The sequence below is a fragment of the Syngnathus scovelli genome, chromosome 1 (genome assembly GCF_024217435.2).
Source record: "Syngnathus scovelli strain Florida chromosome 1, RoL_Ssco_1.2, whole genome shotgun sequence".
NCBI classification, from domain to species: domain Eukaryota; kingdom Metazoa; phylum Chordata; class Actinopteri; order Syngnathiformes; family Syngnathidae; genus Syngnathus; species Syngnathus scovelli.
This window is the reverse complement of record NC_090847.1, coordinates 25,422,645-25,430,881: the sequence shown is the minus strand read 5'-3', so window position 1 is coordinate 25,430,881 and position 8,237 is coordinate 25,422,645.

Genomic DNA, 8,237 nt, shown 5'->3' with positions numbered 1-8,237 from the left:
CAGCTTTGTGCTCTCCATATACTCCACATTGCAAATAGACTTCAGTAGTGGCGGGCAGTCTTATCTGTCATCTGCTCTTGTGCCTTCATAGTTTGGAAGAGGGGGTAAGGGGGTGAAAAAAATAAAATAAAATGGACCTTTTATTCAAATGTAAATTGAATGGGGTTTTTTTCCCTCAGAATGTCAGTAGCTTTAATCATTTATTTAATCTGAGTAATAGAAACAGTAATATAAATAGCACTAAAGATTACGCAACATCAAGTTTTGTTGACAATTGCATTAAAAAAAGGTAAATACAAAGAATATTCTTTGCAGTGATGTGATGATTTTTTTAAAATAAATTAAAAAAAACATACGTGTCATCAAAATTTTATTTTTGTTCATTTTATTAATGTAATCCTCAATAAAAACACTGAATGAAACGTCTCGTTTGCATTATTGACTGGCTGCAAAAAATAGCAAACACAAAAAAAAGAAAGAAAAGTCATCAACGGGATTTGAACCCGTGACGCAAAGAAACAAAAGTCTGTGCAGCGGAGTCCTAACCGCTGTGCTATCGGGACATTTTAGAGTCAGATCAAGTGATGTTTAATATAGCCAACAACACTAAATTACTGGGCGGGGGCTAATGTTACCATTGCTTGATGGTAGCTCAGCATCAGCTGTCATGCGATAGTGTTGGCTCGTGAGTGAACGATTAATCCTTTCAGTGAACGAGTGAACAAATAACTTCCTAAAGCGATTCGTTCTTTTTTTCAGTTCATATAACTTCAACCAGTAGGTGTCGGTAATGCGCATTAAAGCTGGTGCCACCTCGCCGTAAAACAAAACGAAGAAGAAAATGACGTAACTTCCCGTTCACGAACGAGTCGTGAATTGCATTTCCCGTTGACCAACTGAATGGATCTGTGACTGAACGAGTCAATGGGTGAACCGAGCTTCCTTCCCGTGCCGTGCATCAACGGATCAGTCAGTGAAGGTGTGGCGTCGCCCTCCTGGCGTGAACTATGTAAGCCAGAATGTCGATTTACGATTTGCCAAGGAAAGGAAGAACCATTCACTGAAGCACTTCTTTTATGCACGTTTTCTCCAAGCTAACGGCTAACTTTATTGCATGAAGGGATTATGGGTAATCTTGATAGTTTTTAAATAACGTGTGTGCATATAGATGCCTGAATATTGATATCCAATATATCTACTGCAATTTCACATTAGATTGCTGGTTTGAAATTTACTTTTATTATTATTGTTATTATTTTAATAAAGATTTATGTTAAAACTTGTCTGGTGTTATATTCCTTGTTTTTGTATTCGCCAATTAAAACATAGTAGCAACGCTGTCTGTCACTCACTCATGAATCGTCGCGAACAAACCTAAAAATGGTGATATACCTAATAGAGCAGGGGTGTCCAAGTCCAGTCCTCGAGGGCCGCATTCCTCCATGTTTTCCAAGTTTCCCTCGTTAAACACACCTGATTCAATGATCAGGCTCATGCAGAACGTGAGGATGAACTGATCATTTGAATCAGGTGTGTTTAACGAGGGAAACTTGGAAAACATGGAAGAATGCGGCCCTCGAGGACTGGACTTGGACACCCACTGAGTGCCAAAACTCCCAATGATCGTGAGCAGCAGGGGGGGCCCCATTTCAACCCCTTACACTGAGTGCCAAGCAGGGAAGAAATGAGTACCATTGTTATAGTCACTGGTATGACTCGGCAGGGGTTTGAACCCACCACCTCCCAATCTCAGGGCGGGCACTCTCCTCTTCGGCCACTGAGCTGGTAAACACTTGTATCGTAGTATAACACTTATAGTCGTTTTTAAATAACGTGTATACCTATATACGCCTAAATATTGTTATCCAATATATCTACTGCAATTTCACATTAGATTGCTGGTTTGAAATTTGCTTTTATTTATTAATTTACATTTATGTTAAAACTTGTCTGGCGTCTTATTCCTTGTTTTTATATTCGCCAATTAAAACATAAAAATCAGACATTTGGTTAACTGCTTTATATGACAATATGAGTAGGTACACTACACGAGGTTAAAAAAAAAGAGAATAAATAAATAAAGGGTTAATTGCACAACAAAAGCATTTCCTCGCACCTGGGATCGAACCAAGCTCTTGCCGAGCAAGAGCCCGAGTCACTAACCAGTCGGGTATTTCGACCGGCAGTCTACAATTGCCTGCACTGTTTTGTACTAGTGATGTGCATTCCAGTTCTCAAGTGAACTGATTCTTTAGAATCGGTTCACTCAAAATATTTGTTCAAAAGAATCGTTCGCTACACTTTCTTATTTATTTATTTTATTATTTTTTTTACCTCGTGTAGTGTACCAAAATATCCCATAATTATCTGCCTAAATAATTGTGACTCATTTAAAACTATTCTACTTGTTAATACCTACAAAATAACATATTCTAACCGGAGATTGCATTGACCTAATTTTCACATGGTCCTTGTTTACATTTTGCATTTGACACTGACAGCTGTCAAGTGCCACGTTAGGGCTCTTCTTGTGTAAGTTTTATTTGTTATGGGTTTTCTTTTGTAAGTTTAACTTTGGGTACTTTGAAAGTGTCATTTTAAATTGTACTTTGCTAGGTGTTCGTGTACACAACGTGTTGTGATGACATCTGCTGTGGAGTCTTCAGCTAGTCGCTTGTGAGCTGCTCCATAAAACCATACATGTTCCATACACTGAGAGCATGGGTTCCATAGGGTAGTGGTTAGTGCTCTGGGCTTTCATCCCAGCGACCCAGATTCGAATCTCAGTGGGAACCCAAAAGATTTTATCATTGAAAACTTGCAACACAGTTGCTCGTGTAACCATAAAACCATACAGGTCCCATGCACTTAGAGCAACGCTTCCATAGGGTAGTGGTTAGTGCTCTGGGCATTCACCCCAGCGACCCAGGTTCGAATCTCAGTGGGATCCAAACAATTTTATCAGACAAAATTTGCAACACAGGTGCTCGTGTCACCATAAAACCATACATGTCCCATACATTGACAGCAAGGCTTCCATAGGGTATTGGTTAGTGCTCTGGGCTTTCACCCCAGCGACCCAGGTTCGAATCTCAGTGGGATCCCCAAAAATTTTATCATAAAAAATTTGCAACACAGGTGCTCGTGTAACCATAAAACCATACATGTCCCATGCATTGAGAGCAAGGCTTCCATAGGGTAGTGGTTAGTTCTCTGGGCTTTCACCCCAGCGACCCAGGTTCGAATCTCAGTGGGATCCAAAAAAATTTTATCATAAAAAATTTGCAACACAGGTGCTCGTGTAACCATAAAACCATACATGTCCCATGCATTGAGAGCAAGGCTTCCATAGGGTAGTGGTTAGCTTTCACCCCAGCGACCCAGGTTCGAATCTCAGAGCTAGGGTTAGGGTTAGAGCTTGGGTTAGGGTTAGAGCTAGGGGTAGGGTTAGGGTTAGAGCTTGGGTTAGGGTTAGAGTTAGGGTTGGGGTTAGAGCTAGGGTTAGGGTTGGGGTTAGAGCTAGGGTTAGGGTTAGAGCTAGAGTTAGGATTAGAGCTAGCGTGAGGGTTAGCTAAGGTTAGGGTTAGAGTTAGTGCTAGGGTTAGGGTTAGAGTTAGGGTTAGAGCTAGGGTTAGGGTTAGAGCTAAGGTTAGGGTTAGAGCTAGGGTTAGGGTTGGGGTTAGAGCTAGGGTTAGGGTTAGAGCTAGAGTTAGGATTAGAGCTAGCGTGAGGGTTAGCTAAGGTTAGGGTTAGAGTTAGTGCTAGGCTTAGGGTTAGAGTTAGAGCGAGGGTTAGGGTTAGAGCTAGGGTTAGAGCTAGTGTGAGGGTTAGAGTTAGGGTTAGAGTTAGTGCAAGGGTTAGGGTTAGAGCTGGGGTTAGGGTTAGAGCTAGGGTTAGGGTTAGAATTAGAGTGAGGGTTAGGGTTAGAGCTAGGGTTAGAATTAGAGTGAGGGTTAGGGTTAGAGCTAGGGTTAGGGTTAGAGTTAGAGTTAGTGCTAGGCTTAGGGTTAGAGTTAGAGCGAGGGTTAGGGTTAGAGCTAGGGTTAGAGCTTGGGTTAGGGTTAGAGGTAGGGTTAGAGGTAGGGCTAGAGCTAGGGTTAGAGCTAGGATTAGGGTAGGGTTAGGGTTGGGGTTAGAGCTAGGTTTAGAGGTAGGGTTAGGGTTTGAGCTAGGGTTAGGGCTAGGGTTAGCGGTAGGGTTAGAGTTAGAGCTAGGGTTAGAGTTAGTGCGAGGGTTAGGGTTAGAGTTAGAGCTAGGGTTAGAGTTAGTGCGAGGGTTAGGGTTAGAGCTAGGGTTAGAGCTAGGGTTAGGGTTTGAGCTAGGGTTAGGGCTAGGGTTAGGGTTAGCGTTAGAGCTAGGGTTAGAGTTAGGGTTAGAGTTAGAGCGAGGGTTAGGGTTAGAGCTAGGGTTAGAGCTTGGCTTAGGGTTAGAGGTAGGGTTAAAGGTACGGTTAGAGGTAGGGTTAGGGTAGGGTTAGGGTTGGGGTTAGAGCTAGGGTTAGAGCTTGGTTTAGGGTTAGAGGTAGGGTTAGGGTTTGACCTAGGGTTAGGGCTAGGGTTAGCGGTAGGGTTAGGGTTAGAGTTAGAGCTAGGGTTAGAGTTAGTGCGAGGGTTAGGGTTACAGCTAGGGTTAGGGTTTGAGCTAGGGTTAGGGTTAGCGTTAGAGCTAGGGTTAGGGTTAGAGTTAGTGCTAGGCTTAGGGTTAGAGTTAGAGCGAGGGTTAGGGTTAGAGCTAGGGTTAGAGTTTGGGTTAGAGTTAGTGCTAGGCTTAGGGTTAGAGTTAGAGCGAGGGTTAGGGTTAGAGCTAGGTTTAGAGCTTGGGTTAGGGTTAGAGGTAGGGTTAGAGGTAGGGTTAGAGCTAGGGTTAGAGCTAGGGTTAGGGTAGGGTTAGGGTTAGGGTTAGAGCTAGGGTTAGGTTTAGGGTTAGAGTTAGTGCTAGGCTTAGGGTTAGCGTTAGAGCGAGGGTTAGGGTTAGAGTTAGGGTTAGAGTTAGGGTTAGAGTTAGTGCTAGGCTTAGGGTTAGAGTTAGAATTAGAGTGAGGGTTAGGCTTAGAGCTAGGGTTAGGGTTAGAGCTAGGCTTAGGGTTAGGGTTAGAGTTAGAGCTAGGGTTAGGGTTAGGGTTAGAGTTAGAGCTAGGGTTAGGGTTAGAGCTAGGGTTAGGGTTAGAGTTAGTGCGAGGGTTAGGGTTAGAGCTAGGCTTAGGGTTAGAGTTAGAGTTAGAGCGAGGGTTAGGGTTAGAGCTAGGGTTAGGGTTAGAGCTAGGGTTAGGGTTAGAATTAGAGTGAGGGTTAGGGTTAGGGCTAGAGTTACAGCTAGGGTTAGGGTTTGAGCTGGGTTAGGGTTAGGGTTAGGGTTAGGGTTAGGCTTAGGGTTAGGGTTAGGGTTAGCGCTAGGGTTAGGGTTAGAGCTAGGGTTAGAATTAGAGTGAGGGTTAGGCTTAGAGCTAGGGTTAGGGTTAGAGCTAGGCTTGGGTTAGGGTTAGAGGTAGGGTTAGAGGTAGGGTTAGAGGTAGGGTTAGAGCTAGGGTTAGGGTTAGAGCTAGGGTTAGGGTTAGAGCTAGGGTTAGGGCTAGGGTTAGCGGTAGGGGTAGGGTTATAGTTAGAGCTAGGGTTATAGTTAGTGCGAGGGTTAGGGTTAGAGCTAGGGTTAGGGTTAGAGCTAGGGTTAGGGTTTGAGCTAGGGTTAGGGTTAGGGTTAGCGTTAGAGCTAGGGTTAGCGTTAGAGCTAGGGTTAGGGTTTGAGCTAGGGTTACGGCTAGGGTTAGCGGTAGGGGTAGGGTTATAGTTAGAGCTAGGGTTATAGTTAGTGCGAGGGTTAGGGTTAGAGCTAGGGTTAGGGTTAGAGCTAGGGTTAGGGTTTGAGCTAGGGTTAGGGTTAGCGTTAGAGCTAGGGTTAGCGTTAGAGCTAGGGTTAGGGTTTGAGCTAGGGTTACGGCTAGGGTTAGGGTTAGCGTTAGAGCTAGGGTTAGGGTTAGAGTTAGAGCGAGGGTTAGGGTTAGAGCTAGGGTTAGGGTTAGCGCTAGGGTTAGGGTTAGAGCTAGGGTTAGAATTAGAGTGAGGGTTAGGCTTAGAGCTAGGGTTAGGGTTAGAGCTAGGCTTAGGGTTAGAGTTAGAGCTAGGGTTAGGGTTAGGGTTAGGGTTAGAGTTAGAGCTAGGGTTAGGGTTAGAACTAGGGTTAGGGTTAGAGTTAGTGCGAGGGTTAGGGTTAGAGCTAGGCTTAGGGTTAGAGTTAGAGTTAGAGCGAGGGTTAGGGTTAGAGCTAGGGTTAGGGTTAGAATTAGAGTGAGGGTTAGGGTTAGGGCTAGAGTTACAGCTAGGGTTAGGGTTTGAGCTGGGTTAGGGTTAGGGTTAGGGTTAGGCTTAGGGTTAGGGTTAGGGTTAGGGTTAGAGCTAGGGTTAGGGTTAGAGCTAGGGTTAGAGCTAGGGTTAGTGCTAGAGTTAGAGCTAGGGTTAGGGTTAGAGCTCGTTTTTTTTTACACGGTAGGTTTTTTTTTGAAAATTAAATGGTAGTTTTAAAAAAAACCTACCGTGTATGGTAGTTTTTTTTAAACTACCATTTAATGGTAGTTTTTTTTTTTTTTTTTAAACTACCATTAAATGGTAGTTTAAAAAATAAACTACCGTTTTTTTTTTAAATGAAAAAAAAAAAAAAAAGAAACTACCATTAAATGGTAGTTTAAAAAAAAAACTACCGTGTATGGTAGTTTTTTTTTTTTTGAAAAAAAAAAAAAAAAACTACGGTAGTTTTTTTTTAAACTACCGTGTATGGTAGTTTCTTTTTTTTTTTTAAAAAAAACTACCATACACGGTAGGTTTTTTTAAAACTACCATTTAATTTTCAAAAAAAAAAAAACTACCGTGTAAAAAAAAAACGAGCTCTAACCCTAACCCTAGCTCTAACTCTAGCACTAACCCTAGCTCTAACCCTAGCTCTAACCCTAACCCTAGCTCTAACCCTAACCCTAACCCTAACCCTAACCCTAAGGCTAGCTCGAACCCTAACCCTCGCACTAACTCTAACCCTAACCCTAACCCTAGCTCTAACCCTAACCCTAACCCTAGCTCTAACTCTAACCCTAACCCTAACCCTAGCTCTAACTCTAACCCTAACCCTAAGCCTAGCTCTAACCCTAACCCTAGCTCTAAGCATAACCCTCACTCTAATTCTAACCCTAGCTCTAACCCTAACCCTAGCTCTAACCCTAACCCTAGCTCTAACCCTAACCCTCGCTCGAACTCTAACCCTAACCCTAGCTCTAACCCTAACCCTAACCCTAGCCGTAACCCTAGCTCAAACCCTAACCCTAACCCTAGCTCTAACGCTAACCCTAGCTCTAACGCTAACCCTAACCCTAACCCTACCGCTAACCCTAGCCCTAACCCTAGCTCTAACCCTAGCTCTAACCCTAACCCTAGCTCTAACCCTAGCTCTAACCCTACCTCTAACCCTACCTCTAACCCTAACCCAAGCTCTAACCCTAGCTCTAACCCTCGCTCTAACTCTAAACCTAAGCCTAGCACTAACCCTAACCATAGCTCTAACCCTAACCCTCGCTCTAACTCTAACCCTAAGCCTAGCACTAACTCTAACCCTAACCCTAGCTCTAACCCTAACCCTAAGCCTAGCTCTAACCCTAACCCTAGCTCTAACCCTAACCCTCACTCTAATTCTAACCCTAACCCTAGCTCTAACCCTAACCCTCACTCTAATTCTAACCCTAACCCTAGCTCTAACCCTAGCTCTAACCCTAACCCAAGCTCTAACCCTAACCCTACCCTAACCCTAAGCCTAGCTCTAACCCTAACCCTCACTCTAATTCTAACCCTAGCTCTAACCCTAACCCTAGCTCTAACCCTAACCCTAGCTCTAACCCTAACCCTCGCTCTAACTCTAACCCTAACCCTAACCCTAGCTCTAACGCTAACCCTAACCCTAGCCCTAACCCTAGCTCAAACCCTAACCCTAGCTCTAACCCTAACCCTCGCACTAACTCTAACCCTAGCTCTAACTATAACTCTAACCCTACCGCTAACCCTAGCCCTAACCCTAGCTCAAACCCTAACCCAAGCTCTAACCCTAACCCTAGCTCTAACCCCAACCCTAACCCTACCCTAACCCTAGCTCTAACCCTAGCTCTAACCCTACCTCTAACCCTAACCCAAGCTCTAAACCTAGCTCTAACCCTAACCCTCGCTCTAACTCTAACCCGAAGCCTAGCACTAACTCTAACCCTAACT